This window comes from Myodes glareolus, chromosome 12 (assembly GCF_982192425.1).
Source record: "Myodes glareolus chromosome 12, mMyoGla1.1, whole genome shotgun sequence".
Lineage (NCBI taxonomy): Eukaryota > Metazoa > Chordata > Mammalia > Rodentia > Cricetidae > Myodes > Myodes glareolus.
The window spans coordinates 52,979,911-53,002,532 of record NC_142037.1 but is presented as its reverse complement, the minus strand read 5'-3'; positions in this window follow the sequence as shown (position 1 = coordinate 53,002,532).

Here is a 22,622-nt window from a genome sequence, read left to right as displayed (position 1 = left end):
TTGACAGAGAAACTTAATTCAGTGATTGACACATAGCCATTCTAAGCCCTGCAAAAGTGTAGATAGATAGATAGATAGATAGATAGATAGATAGATAGATAGATAGATAGATAGATAGAAAGAAAGAAAGATAGATAGATAGATTTTAGATAGTTATAGGTATGAGTGTATATGAAATATCAATGTACCAAATAAGAAATTCATGTTAGATTAAAGTTAACCTTTCTATGACTTTCAGACTTAAAGGTTCTGTTGTGGAGAGAGGACCCCATGCATGTTTGCATTTGTTTTTGCATGTATTCAAGGAATATATAATGGCTCACATTTAAATACTTGTATCCATTTTGACATTTTGGAAGAATCTTAGTGTCAACTGACCATAAGTATTTCTGAATATACATTAGTGAAACTGTCTTGAACCAGAGTTTACATAAGATTTGACATTCCTCAGATGTTTAGTGTGGTAACTAATGATAGTAATACCCTATGTGTTTTCTTGGGTCTTTTCTTTAATGACTCTAGTGATTTACATCACCTGAACTGTGTCTTTCTCCACAGCACCTTTTCGCCTGTGTGGTAATAATTACTCTGACAGGTGAAAGCTGATGTTTTCCTTTGTTTTGATTGTTTTTTTATTCTTCTAATTATCAATAGTGATAAATATCTCTTCATAAATCCTTTGGTTATTGGAATGACTTATTTGAGAAAGTAAGTGTACAAGCTTCTAGGTAATTTTTATTTAGTTTATTCATTTCTTTGCAGCAGACTTAAGTTCCTTAGAATGCGACTATTAACCATTTAAAGTGAAAAGTATCTGACAATTTTTCTTTCTGTAATAAAGAGTCACAAACCAGGCATTTTTAAAACTGAGAAAAATTTTTTTCGTAGTCTATATTTGGAGGGCCTATGATCATTTCTTTCTACATCAAGTTATGATAAAGGTAGTAACAAGTTTGTTCTCTGATGACAACTGTCATCTAAATTCCTGGCATCTTCCCTCAGAAAAGAGAAGTATTACTCATATATTTCCAGTGATCAAAAGAAAAAGGAGTGAAGAATGTCACATAGATTTTTTTTCTATAAGAAATTATTTTATTTTTAAATATACAGCTCAAAATATAATAGGAACTTAATGCATCTTCTAATACTGTTGCATTCTGCATGAAAACATGAATGGAGTGTATGAATACAAGAAATTCTCAATAACCAACATAAACCTATAATTTTAAACATATATAATGATGTGTTTGATATAAGAGTATTTTATGGACTCACAATATCCAAAGTATTGGTGCTGCTGAAGGTGATGATCCTCATCTTCCCCTTCTTTCTCATTCTTCAAATTTTAGTGTTGTCTTTATATTCTATCACTGTGATAAAATCCTGACCAAAAGCAACTCAGGGAAGAAAGGGTTTATCTGGCTTACATTTTGTGTCATAGTCCCTCAAAATGGAAGTCAGGGTACTCACTTAGTGTGAAAGCCTGGAGGCAGATTTGAAGTGAATGTCATGGAATCACGGTACTTTCTAGCTACATGCCATGGTTTGCTCAGCCTACTTTTTTATTTTATTTATTTTATTTTATTTTTTATTTAAATTATAATTTGTTTTTTTATTATATTTCATATAATCCTGAACCAGAGGACCAGTAATGTCATGGTCTGTGATACACGGAGCCCTCCCACATCAACCCTTATTGAGAAAATGTTCCACTGAATGGACCACAGTCTAAATTAGTGGGAATCATTTTCTTATTTGAGGTTCCCTCCTCCCAGAAGAAAGCAAACAAATAAAATCTAACCGGGACAGGAGAAAGCTTGGTATTAATGCATAAAGTTGGTAGAATTTAGCAGGTAATTGGATTTTTTTCCTGAGACATAATTTAATTATTAACCACCTTACTCATTACAAACCTGTATGTAAAACTGCAATTCATCATTCAGGTTTGTAGGCAGCATTTTTGTAAGAATGGATTTTTTTATCATTAACATCCTATCCTGATCATTTATATTTATACAACATTGGTTGTCCTGTAGCACTTTGTGCGAGTTTGTATTCAATATAATTAACCTGTTCTATTTTTTTCCTAGTAAATGAATTTACAACCTTGAACATGTAAGCCAGAGCTTTAACAATGAGCTCAATTCTCAGTCAAATGATTCTTTTTTTAAATCATGAGTAAAACTCTGTAACATAACTGTTATTTTTGGTGAACTATCAGTATTTTCTTGTTTTCTATTTTGGTTAATTTTGAAGTGATTATTATTCTCTTACTTTTATTAAAAAGTAAATATTGGGTTTACTTTCCCCCTCATAATTTCTGTTTTATTGTTTTGTTTTGTTGTTATTGTTGTTTGCTTATTTGTTTTGCTTTGTTTTGTTTTCTGAGACAGGATTTCTCCAGAGCTTTGGAGCATGTCCTGGAGCTAGTTCTTATAGACCAGAATGGCCTCAAACTCACAGAGATCTGCCTGCCTCTCCCTCCCAAGTGCTCGTATTAAAGGCATGTGCGAGCATCAACTGGCTTTGTGCCACCATTGTCTGGCTCAATTTCTGGTTTAGTTGTTGTTGCTGTTGTTGTTGTTGTTGGTGGTGGTGGTGGTGGTGAGTGTGTGTGCATCAAAAAGTTGTTCACTTAAAATCGTTTTTTATTAAAGAAATTTGTTTTGAACATCTTTCTGAAAGGGAACTTGCTTAAAAGTTTGGGGTAACATATATTCCCTGTTTATCTTGACTTGGAATCCCATTTGTTTAGTTCACCTTTTATTATCATCCACTAATAATAAATACAAATTCCAAGTTAAGCATATTTGAGCCTTGTATATTTTTCTTATAGTTTCATTTTAGTAACAATATCAGACAGTATAAGTCTGCTTCATTTAGCTTCTTTACAAGATTTGCTTTCTTATATAACAATCTATCATGAAGTGGTCTATGTACCTTCAGAAAAAATGAGAAATTTTGCTGCTCTTGAAGAATATTTGATACATTTGATCTTAAATGTAATGAAGCTGAATATTTTAATATTTCCAGGCTGAATGATGTGGTGAGTTTTACAGTTGAAATATTAAAATTACAACTGTTTTTATATTTATATCCACTTCTTACTTTTGACATTTTGAAATGTATGAAATAAACTACTCATTCTCATATATAGGTACATACATTTGAAAGTTTTCTTTCTCCTCAAAAACTTACCACTTGATTTTTACAGTTTTCTTCTTTGTGTTTTATTTTCTGATTTCTGATTGAAGCCTGCTTAGCCATTTATTGTTAGAACTATTGCTATACTTATTTTTGTGTTCATTGCATAAAAAATATACTTAATTCCTTAATATTAATCTTTATGTGCTTCATAAAGTTTGAAATGGAATTCTTGTGTAAAGTCTACAGTTGTACATTGATTTTCTATTCATTTGGATACTATAAGCACTTTAGTTAGATAAGTATAAATATTAATGAGTACTTAATACTACTTTTTTATTTTCTCTTCATTTTATTATTCTTTGTTCTTTTCTTGATTCATATATTTATGAAAATGCTGGAATTTTATATCAAATTTATCTGTTCACTAAAGGCATAAATCATCAATTACTCACAATTCTCCTCTTACAGTGCAACATATGGACCTGCCTATGGGGTCTAAGCAATTGTCTCAGCAATTAGATTCACTGCCATAGTATCATAGTGCTTGTCTTCAATTATCCATTATTGTATTAACCAAATTCCCAATGCAAAAAAAGTGATAATGCTGGCAATTTGGATATGACAAAAATGCCACATTACTAAAGGTCTTTATCAGCTGTAGGAGTTCTTTGGTAGAGATTTTGGAGTCGCTTATGTACACTATCATATCATCTGCAAATAACAAGAGTTTAACTTCTTCCTCTCCAATTCGAATCCCCTTAAACCCTTATGCTGTCATAGTGCAATTGCTAGAACTTCAAGCACTATATTGAAGAGGTATGGAGAGAGTGGACAGCCTTATCATGTTTCTGATTTTAGTGGAATGGCTTTGAGTTTCTCTCCATTCAATTTGATGTTAGCTGTCAGCTTGCTGTAAATAGCTTTTATTATATTTAGGTATGATCCTTCTATCCCCAATCTCCCTAACACCTTTATCATAAAGGGATGTTGATTTTTGTCAAATGCTTTTTCAGCATCTAATGAAATGATCATATGGTTTTTTCTTTCAGTTTATTTATATGATGGATTACATTGATAGATTTTTGTATGTTGAACCAGCCCTGCATCACTGGGATGAAACCTACTTGATCTTAATGGATAATTTTTTTAATGTGTTCTTGGATTCAGTTTGCCAGTATTTTGTTGAGAATTTTTGCGTCAATGTTCATGAGTGAGATTGACCTGTAATTCTCTTTCTTGGTTGTGTCTACGTGTGGTTTTGGTATCAGGGTAACTGTAGATTCATAAAAAGAATTTTGCAATGACTTTTCTCTTTCTATATTGTGAAATACATTAAGGAGTGTAGGTATTAACTCTTCCTGGAAGTTCTGGTAGAATTCTGCATTGAAACCATCTGGTCCTGGGCTTTTTTTTTTTTTTGTAGGGAGATTTTTGGTAACAGCTTCTAATTCTTCACTACTAACAGGTCTATTTAGATTGTTCACCTGGTCTTGATTTAACTTTGGTAAATGGTACTTATCTAAAAACAAGTCCATTTCTTGTCCATTTTCCAACTTTGTGGCATAAAGCTTTTGTAGTAAGATCTAATGATTCTCTGAATTTCCTCTGTGTCTGTGGTTATGTCCACCTTTTCACTTCTGATGTTATTAATTTGAGTGTTCTCTCTCTTCCTTTTGATTAGTTTGGTTAGGGGTTTGTCAATCTTGTTGATTTTCTCCAAGAACCAACTTTTTGTTTCATTGATTCTTTGGATTGTTTTCTGTGTTTCTATTTTGTTGATTTCAGCCCTCAGTTTGATTATTTCCAGTCTTCTACTCCTCCTGGATGAGTCTGCTTCTTTTTTTTTCCAGAGCTTTCAGGTGTGCTGTTAAGTCTCCAATGTGTGCTTTCTCCGTTTTCTTTAATTGGGCACTTAGTGCTATGAACCTTCCTCTTGGCACTGCTTTCATTGTATCCCATAGGTTTGAGTATGTTGTGTGTTTATTTTCCTTAAATTCAAGGAAGACTTTAATTTCTTTCTTTATTTCTTCCTTGACCCAGGGGTGATTCAGTAGTTGACTGTTCAGCTTCCATGAGTTTGTAGGCTTTCAGGGGTTAGAATTGTTTTTGAATTCTAACTTTATTCCATGGTGATCCGAGAAGACACAGGTGGTTACTAATATTTTTTTTTTATATCTGTGGAAGTTTTCTCTGTTGCCGAGTATGTGTTCGATTTTTGAGAAGGTTCCATGAGCTGCAGAGAAGAAGGCATATTCTTTCCTATTTGGGTGGAATGTTCTATAGATATCTGTTAAGTCCATTTGATTCATTACCTCTATTAAATCTCTTATTTCTCTGTTAGGTTTCTGTCTGATTGACCTGTCCATTGGTGAGAGAGGTGTGTTGAAGTCTCCTACTATTAGTGTGTGTGGTTTGATGACTGTCTTGAGTTCTAGAAGTTTTTTTTTTTTTCATAAGAGGGTGCTTTTATATTAGAGGCATAGATATTCAGGATTGAGACTTCCTCCTGATGAATTGTTCCTGTTATGAGTATAAAATGTTTGTCTCCATCTCTTCTGATTGACTTTAGTTTGAAGTCGATTTTATTGGAAATTAGAATGGACACACCCGCTTGTTTCTTAGGTCCATTTGCTTGAAAAACATTTTCCCACCCCTTTACTCTGAGTAGGTGTCTGTCTTTGTGGTTGAGGTGTGTTTCTTGTAAACAGCAGAATGTTGGATCCTGTTTTCGTATACAATCTCTTAATCTGTGCCTTTTTATAGGTGAGTTGAGTTCATTAATATTAAGTGATATTAATGACCAGCGGTTGTTGACTCCAGTTATTTTATTATTTATTTATTTATTTTTTGTGTAGTAGAGTTTCTGTGTTTCCCTTTTTTGAGTTGTGCTTGTGAAGGGTCGCTAGATGTCTGAGTTATTGTAGGCAGTGTTGGCAATGTTAGAATCTTTGGGTTGTGATCTTCCTTCTATTACTTTCTGTAAGGCTGGATTTGTGGCTACTAATTGTTTAAATTTGATTTTATCCTGGAATATTTTGTTTTTTCCATTGATAGTGAATGATAGCTTGGCTGGGTATAGTAGTCTGGGCTTGCATCCATGGTCTCTTAATTTCTGCAGTACCTCTATCCAGGACCTTCTGGTTTTCATGGTTGCCATAGAGAAGTCCAGTGTAAGTCTGATAGGTTTACCTTTATAAGTTACTTGATCTTTTTCCTTTGCAGATCTTAATATTCTTTCTGTAATCTGTATGTTTTGTGTTTTGATTGTTGTATGGCTAGGGGATTTTTTTTTTGATCCAGTCTATTCTGTGTTCTGTATGCTTCTTGTACCTTCATAGGAATATCGTTCTTTAGGTTGGGAAAGTTTTCTTCTATAATTTTCTTGAATATATTTTCTGGGCCTTTGATCTGCAGTTCTCTTTCTTCAATCCTTATTATTCTTTGATTTGGTTTTTTTATTGTGTCCCAGATTTCTTGAATGTTTTGTGATGAGAATTTGTTGGATTTGCTGTTTTCTCTGATCAGAGCGTTTATTTTCTCTATGGCGTCTTCATAATCTGAGATTCATTCTTCTATCTCTTGTATTCTATTGGTTATGCTTGATTCTGTAGTCTCTGTTTGTTTACCTAGACTTTTGATATCCAGTCAGCCCTCGGTTTGTGTTTTCTTCATTGCCTCCATTTCAGTTTTCAATTCTTCAATTGATTCCATTACCTGTTTGATTGTTTTTTCTTGGTTTCCCAGGGTATCATTTACAGATTTACTCATTTCTTCAAATTTTTGTTATATTTCTCTTCCATTTCTTTACTCATTTCTTCAAACTTTTTGTTGTACTTCTCATCCAATTCTTTAAGGGAGTTATTCATATCCTGTTTAAGGGACTCTATTGCTTTCATAATGGCACTTTTTTCCACTTCTTCTGGATTAGGGTGTTCAAGTCCTTCTGTTGTAGGGTCGCTGGGATCTGGTGTTTTCATGTTGTTTTTCAGATTGTTGGAGGAGTTCTTGCCTTGGCGTCTGCCCATCTCTTCCTTCAAATATTCTCTATTGCATCTTCTGATAATGGGTCAGGTTCTCTTGTTGGTCAGGGACCTCACTGACAGAAGGCCTACCTTTCAGCAGGTAGGCTATTGAAACACAGGAACTCCCTCCTGTCAGGCTGCACTTAGAGCCCAGTCCCAGTGCGATAGGCGGCTTAGCTGGGGGATTTTATGGCCCCAAGGGGGAAGGGAGGAATAAAGGAAGGGGTTCCTGGGTGAAAACTGGGATGGGATAGGAGGTAAGAGGGCTTAGCAGGGTGGAACAGCCCCTGGAGAGTGACCAGGGATTCAAGGGGTTGGGATTGTCTGAGCTCCTCCTTGCTGGGCTTCTGCCGCAGATCAGGAGCAAACTCACCCCTCTGATGGATCCTATGATAGAGTATCAGTGCCCCTTGCTGTCCAGGAATCTCCTGTGTACCTGATTTTTTGTGTAAAATTATTATAATTATACAATGAGAAAAATCATATATGTGCATATTTGGTATAAATGTTATTCCCATAAACTTTTTATTCTGAAATGGCATAATGAGTCATAAACAAATCTGTAACATGAAGAATATAATCTACAACTAAATTTTTAGCATATATCTATAATTAAAGGTGTATTAAAGTTTTAATTGTTTAAATAATCAAAATGAACTAATTTTAAATGAATATTAAGTATTAAGAAATATTGAAAATTGTGTTAATTGTGCACATTTTTCCTCACCTGTTACTTTCTTATAACATAAAATTTCTAAACATTGCAATATATTCACTGACTGTGTTGAAGTATTTCCTACTTGAAATAATTTCTTAAGATCAAAGGATTAATTATTAATTAACTTTAACTTTAGAATGTTTAATAAACTTTGGTAATTAATTCTATGAGCTCAAAATATGTGCATATGTACATGTGGGGTGCAGGACTCAGTGGAATCCAGAATTTAGAGCCACTGGGAATATTCAGGAGCTGAAAGTCTATGAAATTTGGAGCTGTGTGGCCTGGCTGCTAGGTGTCTGAGTTGACTCTCCAGCTCTATACTCTTCTCTCTTAATGGTCACTATTTTTTTGGTATTATTCTCAGAAGTCTTGCTCTTAGGAATTAAAGAATACAAATGGAACACTGCATTCCTTCTTACTATTTCTCATTTTAAAAAAAAAAAACCCAGTCAGTAGAAAAACAGCAGTATACTATAAAATGTTTTGCTAAAAATTAACACATTTTATTCATTAGTTAATAAATACATAAAATAATCCTTTTATAATTCATTTGGAATCATAAAGAACAATAACTAAACAAGACTACTGCTTTTTAGGGAGAGTATGTACCAACAAAGTGACAGAAAGAATACTCATTTCTGTTTTCACTATCAGAGTGCATGTTGAAGGGTATGAATTTTTGATTAAATTATAAAATAATGATAATTACAGCAGAAATAATCTTAACATCCTTAAAATCATGTTATGTCCTAATATATTGGAGTATTATATTTCTGCAACTCAAATTACAGAAATGCCTTGACAGAGTACAAAAAAAGAATCTGCCTCAACATACAAAGTTATACTAAATGATAAAATTATAACACCATACAAAAACTGACTTTATAAATGTTAAATTTCAAAGTAGGTAGACAGAAAATTTGTGTCGAGATGGTCGCATATTTTGAAAGTCAGCATCAGGTGAGTAAATGAGATTACTTTTAAAGTTATGTGGAAACATTTAGATGAAACCACTGTCTATCCAACACCAGAGCTGCACAAGTTATTATTGCTGTATTCTTGCTGACGTCATATGAATATCTTGGTTATATTTATGATGTAGGATTCCCCTCTGTTGGCTGTTAATACCATTGGTTAATAAAGAAGATGTTTGGGCCTGTGATAGGGTAGAGTAGAGCTAGGCAGGGAAAACAAAACTGAATGCTGGGAAAGAGGAGGTGGAGTCAGGGAGAAACCGTGGCTAGAACTTTGCTGATATCCCACGACCCCATGGTGATGCACAGATTAATCAAGATGGGTTAAATTAAGATATAAGTGTTAGCAAATAAGAAGCTAGAACTAATTGGCCAAGCAGTGATTTAATTAATACAGCTTCTGTATGGCTATTCTGGAAGTCTGGGCAACTAGAAAATAAACAAGCCGCCTCCTTACTACATATTTATTATCACAAATTGCCTGACTATAAGAACATGGTTTAAAGGTTTCTGATTCCATACTGAGAAAAACTGTGGTTCAAGGAGAATTTAATTATGAGTGTCCTGTTTAGCAACAACCCACGGTGTTTTATTCATTTTACGTGTTCCTGTATCCAAATATTTGTTAGTCAGCCTTGACAACTTTGTTCCATAAGGAACAAAGAAATTTCAGCTCATTGAAGGAAGGTTTAATTTAGCAACCAGAAGCTTAGGACATATTGGCACATGTGCTTTATGTTAACTACTTTGCTATGATATTTTGAATTTGGCCTAAAGTTTCTGAAAATTCCACATCTTGAAATAAACATAACTAAACTAAAAAAAGTATATAATATTCTTTCTCCTAAAACTTCTGTTATACTTCTCCCAAACAATAGTGCATTTAAAATGCACTATTGAAGATTTCAACTGTTGTGGCTTATGTTCATTGATAATAAAAAGATGATTGGTTGACAGCTGGGCAGGAAGAGATTGAGAATGACAGCCAGAATAGAATTTTAGAAAGAGGAAGAGTGGATTCAGAGAACCACAGGCAGGCTCAGAGGGAGTGGGAGATGAATGGAACTTGCTAATAAAGGTACCACCACGTGGCAGAGCATAAATAAGGGATAGAGGTTAAACCAAAACATAAGATATAGTTAGTAAGAAACCTGAACTATTGGCTGAGCATTTATAAATAATACTAAGTCTCTGTGTGATAATTTGGATTAAGCTACCAGAACAGGGAGCAGATTGTCAAGACAAAAACACATCCATTTACATTCAACCATAGTGAATTGTTTTGGTTATTGCATTAAATTTAATGAAGTCACCTAATATTTTTCTCTGTTAAATTTTAATTTCTTTGTTCAAACATGATTAATAAATACTGCCAAGTTAATATATAAATGATAAGGCACAGTAGAATAGTTTGCCATGAATAATAAAATCTCAGAATAAGATAGTGAGATTCAACCTGAAAACCAGAAAAGCAAAACAGCCAAGCCACCAGAGAAGTCTTACCTCTACCAAGGCTAATGGTCACAGACTAAGCAGACAAATAAGACTAAACAGACTGTGCCTTTCTCTTCTCCAATTTTATATTCCCTCTAGTGCTGGGATTAAAGGCATGACTCCCTAGAACTGGGATTAAAGGTGAGAGTCACCACCACCTTGATTTGTTTCTGCATTGATCTGTGTACCCAAGTGTTGAGAAGCAGCTTTGAAAAGTATACCCCTTATCATAGTAGGGTCATGATGATCAGGGAAATGTTAAGGAGGAAGAACAGAGAAAAGAAAGGATTACTAAGAAATAGGATAGTAACTGGAGGGTAACTCAGTGAATATTGAATGCTGAATACACCTACATTTATTTTCCATACTCTTTTATACCCCAATACAAAAAGGGAAGAAGACAAAATACTGCTTTAACATATACAAAGGACAATTAGAACAATTACTTGCTTCAATACTTTGAACCATCAAGCCATTAATGCATGAGAAAATTATTCTGTTGACTAGGCAGTGAATCTATTCTAACCAAGTATCCTGAAGGCAGCTACTCTTTAGGTCAAACCTCCTATTTCAAAAGAAGGAGCAGAAGTATGCATGAATTCCCTGACCTTCAGTCAGGGTGGAGTTAACCTACTTGTACAGGACATCTTAATGTCTAAAACACAAAACAGCCATACCCTAGGTCAGGGTGTGTAACCACACTTGTTGTCAACAACTTTGAACAAGGTAAACTCTCTGACCTATAGACAAGATGGAAGTAGGCCTCCACATATCCCTCCCTTTTTAAAATTAGCATTAATAAAGCATTAGCTTTTGCTACAGGACAGATGATTGTGTCTGCCTTAGGTGAACATTTTCCGTTTTCCAGACTTACCTGTGTTCTGTAAATGCATCCTAATCATACATGCCCACATTTTAGGTGCCCGGGGGAAAGGACCATACCTGTCTCCGACTGGTGACCTCTGGAATCAAAAGGTTAAGGGAAAAAAAAAACATCTCTAAGTGCTCTGCACCTTTAAGCCAACTTTTTCTCAGATTTTGCAAAAAATGAGATAATCATGTGCAAGTACATAATGCTTTGCAATATACATGCTCCTGTGGGTACAGCATCTCCCAATTAAAGGAGTGCAGGATCACCAGGGTTGAGAATGCTCTTTTGAATTGGTCTAGGGTATTTGTTAACAGTTTTTCATCTGTGTCAAAATCCAAATCTGTCTTATTAAACATAACAAATTGAAGAACTTATTTGTAATGTCAAACTTCTCTTATACAAGTTCTTATCTTTTTCTAACAATTAACATCTTATAGTAAACTAAAGTAGCTACAAACATTAACAGGACCACACCATAATTCTATGTAGAAATTAATAATAAACACACATTTTCAAGTCCTAATTCTCTTAAATGTGTTGTAATCAAAAGACAAAAAGAGTCCAATTGTAATGATGCTTTTAAATAATTGTCCCAATCTCTGAGCAACAACAAAAACCCTTAGACTGCCCTCCTCATTTCTGAAGAGGGGCTCCAGTCACTCTTTTTAATGAGTCTTTTTACCTGAGAGGGGAAAACTGAGGTCTTAGATTGTCTGTCCTTTATTTCAACAACAGATTGAATACTATACTAGCAAACTGAGTTCTCTAACCCAAGATATAATATATATAGACTGTCAAATATTTATTCATTGTCCTTGAACCAGTTCCAAAGTAAACAAGACATCCCATGCTCTGGAAGTTTGTTTATTAGTTCCACCAAGAAACTAGGAATCATCACTCATCACTACAATCTTCTTTTCCTTCTGAGACTACACATTATGTTGTAAGACGGGAGTATTGATTCAGGTTCCTCTTTCTGCTTTTTCTACAGAAATATCAGTGGCAGTCATCTCATCAGGCTTTATTTAATTTCTGTGAAAAAAGCACAAATATGCCTGAAAAGGAAAAAAGAAAAGAATACCACCCTGGATGTTGGAATGGAAGGCATTAGAGTCAAGGGGGGAGGCCTTTTGTCCTGTGACAGGATGTGAGTCAGGGTAATTACAGCCGGCCATCGGCCATCGGGTCTCCAGCTAGGAAAGCAGGAAAAACAGGAAGCCCCTGGACAACCCCCTCCTTGGTATTTAGGTGAAAGGTCAAGAATTTGCCACTCAGCGCGCATTCTTAGCCTTATTTGAATTGACCAATGGAATGAATCCCCGTAACCACGCTTTTCGCTTCTGTACCCACGCTTTTGCTCTCCTATAAGAACCCCTCACTCCAACCTGGGGGCGCGCAAGTCTTCCGAGAGACCTTGTTGCCCCAGGTACCTGTGTATTCGAATAAACCTCTTGCTGTTTGCATCCGTAAGTGTGGTTTCGTCTGATTCGTGGGTCCGGGGGCCTCTCTCGAAAGGAAGACATCCCTCGGGGGTCTTTCATGCCTTTGACACTGTATTAAGACAGGACCAGGTCCTTTTCATAATCCATTGCTAGGGTCTTTCCACCCTGCTTTAGCAAAGTTCACCTTGGTGCTACCATGGCAAAATCTATCCACAGTAGATTGCTCACAGGTAAAAAGAGGGCATGATTTAAGGCCCTTTGTGGTAGTGTCTGAGTGTATTACTCCTCCTTATTTATTTTATTTATTTCTTGAAGTTATGTTGTATGGGAACAATCTTGTACATGATTATCTCATTATTGGTAAACTTTCATGACAAAAAGGTTGGCTCAAAGGCACCAAGCACCTAGAGGTACTTTCTCATTTAACCCTTTGCCTAAAAAGATCAACAGTCTGAGATAAGTATGATCTCCCACTTGCCAGGTGCTAAAAATATGGGTATGTATGATTGGAACATATGTACTGAAGACAAGTAAGTCTGGATAATGGGGAAGTATTCACCTAATGCAGATGTAATCATCTGTGTTGTAGCAGAACTTCGGTTCTATTAAAGTTAATAAAAAGGGAAGAATATATAGAGGCCCAAAAATGTGAGTCTATTTCTACCTTGTCTGAAGGTTAGCGAATTTGCCTTGTTCAAAGTTTATTATAAGTGAGGCTACATATTCTTCCAAAACAAGCAGTAGAGATACATCCTGGCTTTTTTGGAAATCTGTTCTCTTTGGAATGATACCTTTCTCAGCCTTGATGTAGTGGGGAGAGCCTGGGACCTTCCAAGAACAACATGCCTTGCCTTCTCTGTGGAGTGGATGTGGACTGGAGTGGGGGGCTTAAATGGAGGAAATGAGAGGAAGGGAGAGAGTAGAGACTTGGGTTACACACAGCCTCTGACATTTGTTAATTCATGTTAGTGAAAGACTCCAAATGCATTTGTAAGCCCCCTCAACCCTAAGACATTTTTCTAAAACCTTACACTCACTCTTTTTTGGAAACGGGACAGTCGCCCCCCTCCCTCCCTGCCTACACATGCTGGACTGCTTAACCTCCTGTGTCCTTATGAATAACCACATGCTGGACGGCTCATTCTCCTGTGTCCTTGTGAATCATCTTCAAACGTAACTCCATTCTGGGAATTAAGGAAGACAACCCACAGATGTTGACTCAGTTCCTGATTTAGTCCTTAGAACAAAGTCAGGAAGGCCACAGATGCTCTCTCTTATCTCACCTGACCATGCAGCTATTCTCCTGCCTGGAATAGACCAATCACTGCTAGTGAGCTTTTAAATAAGCCAATCCAATAAGTTGGAAAACAACCTACAGGTTCCCCCCTTGTGTCTGTGGCTTTTTGCTTTAAAAGATGGACTGTAACAGCTATCAGATGTCCTTCATATCCCGAACCTGAAGGGCCATGTTATGACAGAATAAAAATCATCTTGCTTTTGCATCAATTGTGGTTATGAGAGTGGTGTCTGGAGCAACTCCTTCCTGATGTTTGGACTTCTAGTTCAACAGTTAGGTTACTGCATATATTAAGGTTGACTGTAAACTTTAGGCTATTCCTCTCTATTCTTATAATGCAATGCTGAAATTAACTCTCCATTTAATTCTTCTGTCTGGGTTTGAAATTCTCTGTGATCATTTCTGTTAGATTTTTTCCAAGACCTGTATATTAACACTTAGATTAAACAACATTTTTAGTGATGAGACAAAAATAATAATGCTGATAGTGTTTACAATTGACATTACATAAATCCCATCTAAATGAAATATCCTTTCATTTAAACATTTCATTTTCAAACTGTCTAGCTTATCATCATACAGACACCCAAATCCCTCCATAAAAATAATTTTTTCCCATTTTTCATGTGAGAAAAGCCTCTCTATTTTAACTAATTCCTCCCTTTAAGAATTCTCAATTGTCTTACCAAATCTACCAACAATGTTGATAAAGATGTGAGGCTGATTGACGGTGTAGACAATAGTAAAAGCCTGACTGGATTTCAAGGCAGCTACCTATTCTGACTTAGAAGGGGGTTCAAGGAGAGTCTGCAACCATAGTGGGAGACAGAGACAGAGAAAGACAGACAGACAGAGAGAGAGAGAGAGAGAGAGAGAGAGATATTTAGAAAAGAAAGTGTAGCCAGGTATGACTGTCACAGCTCCTGTGGAAACCCATGTGCAGCCATGTGCAGTCCCAGCCTGCATTGGTGGATAAACAGGCTCAGGCTTTTACATGAATTCATATCCTCCCTAACATTGGGCAACAAATATATAATGAATAATAAAAATGCAGATAAGATATTGGGGTTCAAACACAAATTGGAAAAACAAAGCAGCCAAGTCATTAGAGAAGTCTTACTTCTACCAAGGTTAGGCAATCACAGACTAAGGAGAGCAAGGAGACTAAGCTTAAGTATAGGAAGTATAGTGAGGGATAACTAACACTTAAAACATTTGGAAGATGGAAGGAGAAATCTCATACTGCAAAAGAAATCTAATACTGAAAAATATTATATATATTCATATTATATATATGTATGTCTGTATATATATATAAATACACAGACACACACATACACACAAAATGCTACCTTATAGTGGAGGGACAATACAGCATAGACTATCAAATAAAAAATTTAGCACTAGCTATGATTCAGATTCTATGAGTTCCTATGAGCCATGTTAGTTGTTGCTCTGGATTTTCTTATGATGCCTTTTACCGCCCACGCTCCTACAATTTTCCCTTCTTCTCTTCATCAGGATTCCTTGAGCTCAGGTTAATGTTTAGCTGTGTGTTTCTTCATCTCTTTCTATCAGTTCCCGGATGAAGACTCTTTGATGACAATTAGGGTGGTCACAATCTGATCACAGAAGAGGGTAAACTTTGTTTGCTATTGTAAGGAGTCTTAGCTGGAATAATTCTGGTAGATTAATGGGAGTTACATTTGCATCAGTTTTCTACTTGACCAAATATTCCCTGCTTTTCAGTTGTCTCTTCTAATACACTCCTCCAAATTTGAACCCTTAAGTTCCCATCCCCGCCTGCCACTAGTCCACCCAGAGTATCTCTTCTATTTCCTCTTCACAAAGAAATCCAGACATCTCTCACTCCCCTTGGGCCATTATTGTTACATAACCTCTTTGGGTCTGTGGATTATAACATGATTATACTTACAACAAATAAATATTTATAAGTGAGTGCATATTCTGTTTATATCTCTGGGTGTGTATTACCTCACTCTAGATGATTTTCTAGGTCTCATCCATTTAACTTCAAATTACAGGATGTCATTGATTTTAAAATCTGAGTAATATTCCATTACAAAAGTATACAACATTTTCTTTATCCATTCTTCAGTTGAGAGACCTCTAGGTTGTTTTCAGGTTCTGGCTAAAATGAATAAAGTTGCTATGAACATAGTAAACAAATGTACTTGTGGTATGATTGAGAATCCTTTGCTTATATGCCCAAGAGAATTATAAGTGGGTCTTGAGGTACATCCATTCCCAATTTTTGGAGAAACCTCCATATTAATTTTCAAGTGTCTGCACAAGTTGCACTCCCACAAGTAGTGTAGGAGTGTTCCCCTCACTCCACAACCTTTTCTGCATAAGCTGTCATTTGTGTTTTTGACCCTAGCCATTCTAACAGGTATAAGATGGAATCTCAGAGGCATTTTGATTTGCATTTCCCTATGGCTAATGATGTTGAACATTTTTAAAGGCATTTCTCTAGTATTAGGGATTCTCTATTGAGAAGTCTTTGTTTAGTTCTGTAGCCTATGTTAAATTGTATTATTTGGTTTTTAGATGTCTACTTTCTTGAGTTCTTTATATATTTTGGAGATCAGCCTTCTGTAAGATGTGGGTTTGGTTAAGCTCTTTTCCCATTATGTATCCTGACAATTTGTCCTATTGACACTGTTCTTTGCTTTTGAATTTGCTTTTCAGTTTCAACATATTCCATTTATTAATTATTGACCTTATTGTTTGTGTTGCTAGAGTTCTACTCAGGAAGTAGTTTACTGTTCTAATTCAAGACTCTTCCAACTTTCCTTTCTATAAGTTTCAATGTAACTGGATTTTATGCTAATGTCTTTGATCTCCTTGGGATAGAATTTTGTGCATGATGAGATATATATATACATACATATATATATATATATATATATTTGCATTCTTTTACATGCTGACATGCAGTTATGCCAGCACCATTTACTAATTAGACCATTTAGACATCTTTTTCCTAATGTATAATTTAGGTCTTTTTTTTGTCAAAAATGAGGTGTTTTTGTGTGCGAATTTTATTGTCAATGACTGCATCTGGTATCTCAAAGTGGTTTTGATTTGCATTTCCCTGATCGCTAAGGAGGTTGAGCATGACCTTAAGTATCTTCTGGCCATTCGAAGTTCATCTGTTGTGAATTCTCTGTTAAGTTCAGTACCCCATTTTTTAATTGGGTTAATTAGAGTTTTAGTGTCTAGTTTCTTGAGTTCTTTGTATATTTTGGAGATCAGACCTTTGTCTCAGAGGGGTTGGTGAAGATCTTCTCCCAGTCAGAAGGCAGCCTTTTTGTCTTACTGACAGTGTCCTTTGCTTTACAGAAGCTTCTCAGTTTCAGTAGATCCCATTTATTCATTGTTTCTCTTAATGTCTGTGCTACTGGGGTCCTACTTAGGAAAAGGCCTCCTGTGCCTATATCTTGTAGACTACTTTCCACTTTCTCTTCTATCAGGTTCAAAGTGGACGGATTAATGTTGATATCTTTAATCCATTTGGACTTGATTTTTGTGCATGGTGATAAATATGGATCTACTTTCATTCTTTTACAGATTGACATCCAGTTATGCCAGCACCATTTGTTAAAGATGCTTTCCTTCTTCCATTGTATACCTTTAGCTCCCTTGTCGAAAATTAGGTGTTCATAGGTTTGTGGGTTAATATCTGGGTCTTCTATTCGATTCCATAGGTCGACTTCTCTGTTCTTATGCCAATACCAAGCTGTTTTCAATAATGTAACTCTGTAATAGAGTTTGAAGTCAGTGATGGTAATGCCTCCAGAAGTTCTTTTATTGTATAAGATTGTTTTGGCTATCCTGGATTTTTTGTTTTGCCATATAAACTTGATTATTGTTCTCTCAAGGTCTGTGAAGAAGTTTGATGGGATTTTGATGGGGATTGCATTGAATCTATAGATTGCTTTTGGTAGAATTGCAATTTTTACTATGTTGATTCTCCCAATCCAAGAGTAGGGGAGGTCTTTCCATTTTCTGGTATCCTCCTCAATTTCTTTCTTCAAAGACTTAAAGTTCTTGTCAAAGAGGTCTTTCACTTTCTTGGTTAGAGTAACCCCAAGATATTTTATGCTATTTGTGGCTATCGTGAAAGGTGATGTTTCTCTGATTTCCCTCTCTGCTTCTTTGTCCTTTGTGTATAGGAGGGCAACTGATTTTTTGGAGTTGATCTTGTATCCTGCCACGTTACTAAAGGTGTTTATCAACTGTAGGAGTACTTTGGTAGAGTTTTTGGGGTCACTTATGTATACTATCATATCGTCAGCAAATAACGAAAGTTTAAATTCATCCTTTCCAATACGAATCCCCTTGATCTCCTTATGTTGTCTTATTGCTATTGCTAGAACTTCAAGCACTATATTGAAGAGGTATGGAGAGAGTGGACAGCCTTGTCGCGTTCCTGATTTTAGTGGAAAGGCTTTGAGTTTCTCTCCATTCAGTTTGATGTTAGCTGTCGGCTTCCTGTATATTGCTTTTCTTATATTTAGGTATGATCCTTGTATCCCCAGTCTCTCCAACACCTTTATCATAAATGGGTGTTGAATTTTGTCAAATGCTTTTTCAGCAGCTAGTGAGATGATCATATGGTTTTTTTTCTTTCAGTTTATTTATATGATGGATTACATTGATAGATTTGCGTATGTTGAACCAGCCCTGCATCTCTGGAATGAAGCCGACTTGATCATAATGGATAATTTTTCTAATGTGTTCTTGGATTCGGTTTGCCAGTATTTTATTGAGAATTTTCACGTCAATGTTCATGAGTGAGATTGGCCTGTAATTCTCTTTCTTGGTTGTGTCTTTGTGTGGTTTTGGTATTAGGGTAACTGTAGCTTCATAAAAGGAGTTAGGCAATGACTCTTCTGTTTCTATATTGTGGAATACATTAAGGAGTATAGGTATTAGCTCTTCCTGGAAGTTCTGGTAGAATTCTGCATTGAAACCATCTGGTCCTGGGCTTTTTTTGGTAGGGAGATTTTTGATAACAGCTTCTAATTCTTCACGACTAACAGGTCTATTTAGATTGTTCACCTGTTCTTGGTTAAACTTTGGTATATGGTACTTATCTAAAAAAATGTCCATTTCTTTTACATTTTCCAACTTTGTGGCATATAAACTTTCATAGTAAGATCTAATGATTCTCTGAATTTCCTCTGTGTCTGTGGTTATGTCCCCCTTTTCATTTCTGATCTTATTAATTTGCATGTTCTCTCTCTGCCATTTGATTAATTTGGATAGGGGTTTGTCAATCTTGTTGCTTTTCTCCGAGAACCAGCTTTTTGATTCATTGATTCTTTGGATTGTTTTCTGTGTTTCTATTTTGTTGATTTCAGTCCTCAGTTTGATTATTTCCAGTCTTCTAGACCTCCTGGGTGAATCAGCTTCTTTTTTTTCTAGAGCTTTCAAGTGTGCTATTAAGTCTCCAATGTGTGCTTTCTCCGTTTTCTTTAATTGGGCACTTAGTGCTATGAACTTTCCTCTTAGCACTGTTTCATAGTGTCCCATAGGTTTGAGTATGTTGTGTCTTTGTTTTCATTAAATTCAAGTAAGAGTTTAATTTCTTTCTTTATTTCTTCCTTGACCCAGGGGTGATTTAGTAGTTGACTGTTCAACTTCCATGAGTTTGTTGGCTTCCTGGGGGAAGCATTGTTGTTGAATTCTAATTTTAATCCATGGTGATCTGACAAGACACAGGTGGTTACTAATATTTTTTTTGTATCTGTGAAAGTTTGCTTTGTTACCGAGTATGTGGTCAATTTTCGAGAAGGTTCCATGAGCTGCAGAGAAAAAGGTATATTCTTTCCTATTTGGGTGGAGTGTTCTATAGATGTCTGTTAAGTCCATTTGATTCAATACCTCCAATAAATCTCTTAATTCTCTGTTTGGTTTCTGTCTGATTGACCTGTCCATTGGTGAGAGAGGAGTGTTGAAGTCTCCTACTATTAGTGTGTGTGGTTTGATGACTGCCTTGAGTTCTAGAAGAGTTTCTTTTACATATGTGGCTGCCTTTATATTAGGAACATAGATATTCAGGATTGAGACTTCCTCCTGATGAATTGTTCCAGTTATGAGTATGTAATGTCCATCTCCATTCCTTCTGATTGATTTTAGTTTGAAGTCGATTTTGTTAGATATTAAAATGGCCACACCCGCTTGTTTCTTAGGTCCATTTGCTTGGAAAACCTTTTCCCAACCCTTTACTCTGAGTAGGTTTCTGTCTTTGTGGTTGAGGTGTGTTTCTTGTAAACAGCAGAATGTTGGATCCTGTTTTCGTATCTAATCTCTAAGTCTGTGCCTCTTTATAGGTGAATTGAGTCCATTGATATTAAGTGATATTAATGACCAGTGGTTGTTGACTCCGGTCATTTTTTTTTTAGGTAGTAGAGTGTATGTGTTTTCCTTCTTTGATTTGTGCTTGTGAATGGTTGCTAGATGTTTGAGTTATTGTAGGCAGTGTTGGGAATGTTGGATTCCTTCGGTTGTGATTTTCCTTCTAATATTCTCTGTAAGGCTGGATTAGTAGCTACATATTGTTTAAATTTGTTTTTATCCTGGAATATTTTGTTTTCTCCGTTGATAGTGAACAATAGCTTGGCTGGGTATAGTAGTCTGGGTTTGCATCCATGGTCTCTTATTTTCTGCAGTACCTCTATCCAGGATCTTCTGGCTTTCATGATTTCCATAGAGAAGTTCGGTGTAAGCCTGATAGGTTTACCTTTATAAGTTACTTGACCTTTTTCCTTTGAAGCTCTTAAAATTTTTTCTTTAATCTGTATGTTTTGTGTTTTGATTATTATATGGCGAGGGGATGTTTTTTTCTGATCCAGTCTGTTCGGCGTTCTGTATGCTTCTTGAACCTTCATAGGAATATCGTTCTTTAGGTTGGGAAAGTTTTCTTCTATAATTTTCTTGAATATATTTTCTGGGCCTTTGATCTGTAGTTCTTCTTCTTCAATCCCTATTATTCTTAGATTTGGTTTTTTTATTGTGTCTCAGATTTCCTGAATGTTTTGTGTAGAGAATTTGTTGGATTTGCCGTTTTAATTGACCAGAGCATTTATTTTCTCTATGGTATCTTCAGAATCTGAGATTCATTCTTCTATCTCTTGTATTCTATTGGTTATGCTTGATTCTGTAGTCTCTGTTCGTTTACCTAGGTTTTCCATATCCAGCCGGTTCTTGGTTTGTGTTTTCTTCATTGCCTCCATTTCAGTTTTCAATTCTTGAACTGTTTCCTTTACCTCTTTGATTGTTTTTTCTTGGTTTCTCAGGGTCTCATTCATGGATTTACTTATTTCTTCAAACTTTTTGTTATATTTCTCATCTATTTCTATACTCATTTCTTCAAACTTTTTGTTATATTTCTCATCCAATTCTTTAAGGGAGTTATTCATATCCTGTTTAAGGGACTCTATTGCTTTCATAATGGCACTTTTTTCCAGTTCTTCTGGGTTAAGGTGTTCCAGTCCTTCTATTGTAGGGTCCTTGGGATCTGGTGTTTTCATGTTGTTTTTCATATTGTTGGATGAGGTCTTGCCTTGGCGTCTGCCCATCTCTTACTTCAAATGCACTCTATTGGAACTTCTGGTACCGGGTCAGGTTCCCTTCTTGGGCAAGAACTTCACTGACAGAATGCCCACCTTTCCTCAGGCAGGCTATTGAAGCACAGGCACTCCCTCTTTCTGGGATGCGCCTACAGCCCAGGCCCAGCTCGCAAGGCAGCTGAGCTGGGGAAATTTTATGGCCCCAGGGGGAAGGGAGAAATATAGGAATTCGTACCTGGATGGGAGCTTGTATGGCAGGCAGGAGGGGGGGGGCAGCACTACAGGGTCACCTGGGCGTCTATGGGGTCGGGGAACGCCCAAGCTCCTCCTCACCGGGACCCTGCCACGGGCCAAGCAAACTCACCCCTCTGATGGCCCTCTGCTAGAAGTCAGGGCCCCTGCTGGTCAGGAATGTGGCTGATCTGGCACCTGGTCCACCTGTCCTCAGGGAGGCCTTTAAGACCCAGGAACTGCCTCCAGCTGGGATGCGCCTACAGCCCAGGCCCAGCTTGCAAGGCAGCTGAGCTGGGGAATTTTATGGCCCCAGGGGGAAGGGAGAAATAAAGGAATTCGTACCTGGATGGGAGCTGGGATGGCAGGCGGGAGGAGTAGCCAGCACTGCAGGGCGACCTGGGCATCTATGGGCTCTCTTTGTCTTTGAGGTTTTTTTTTTTTTTCATTTTCTATGCAAAGACCTCTACCATCTTCACTAAGTTATTTTATGGTCATTCTCTTGTTCTTCAGCTTCATTGGAATGTTTAGGTTTGATGTTATAGGATAGTCAGGTTATGGTGGTGACATATTGCTGTTTCTATTATTGATTTTGTTCTTACACTGGCATTTAGACATCTGGATTTGGGATGATTATAGACCTAGGTGTTGATTCCTGTGTCTTTGTTGCATCAGAGTTTTGTTCCTTAGTTTCCTTTATCTTTTCGGATCTTCTAGCCTAAGTGACTAGAGTTTTGGTGACTGATGAGTCTCTATGTCCAATAGGGGGTCCTGCTAGAGTTTTGGAGACCTTGGAACCCATGGAGAGGTCTAGCCTATGGT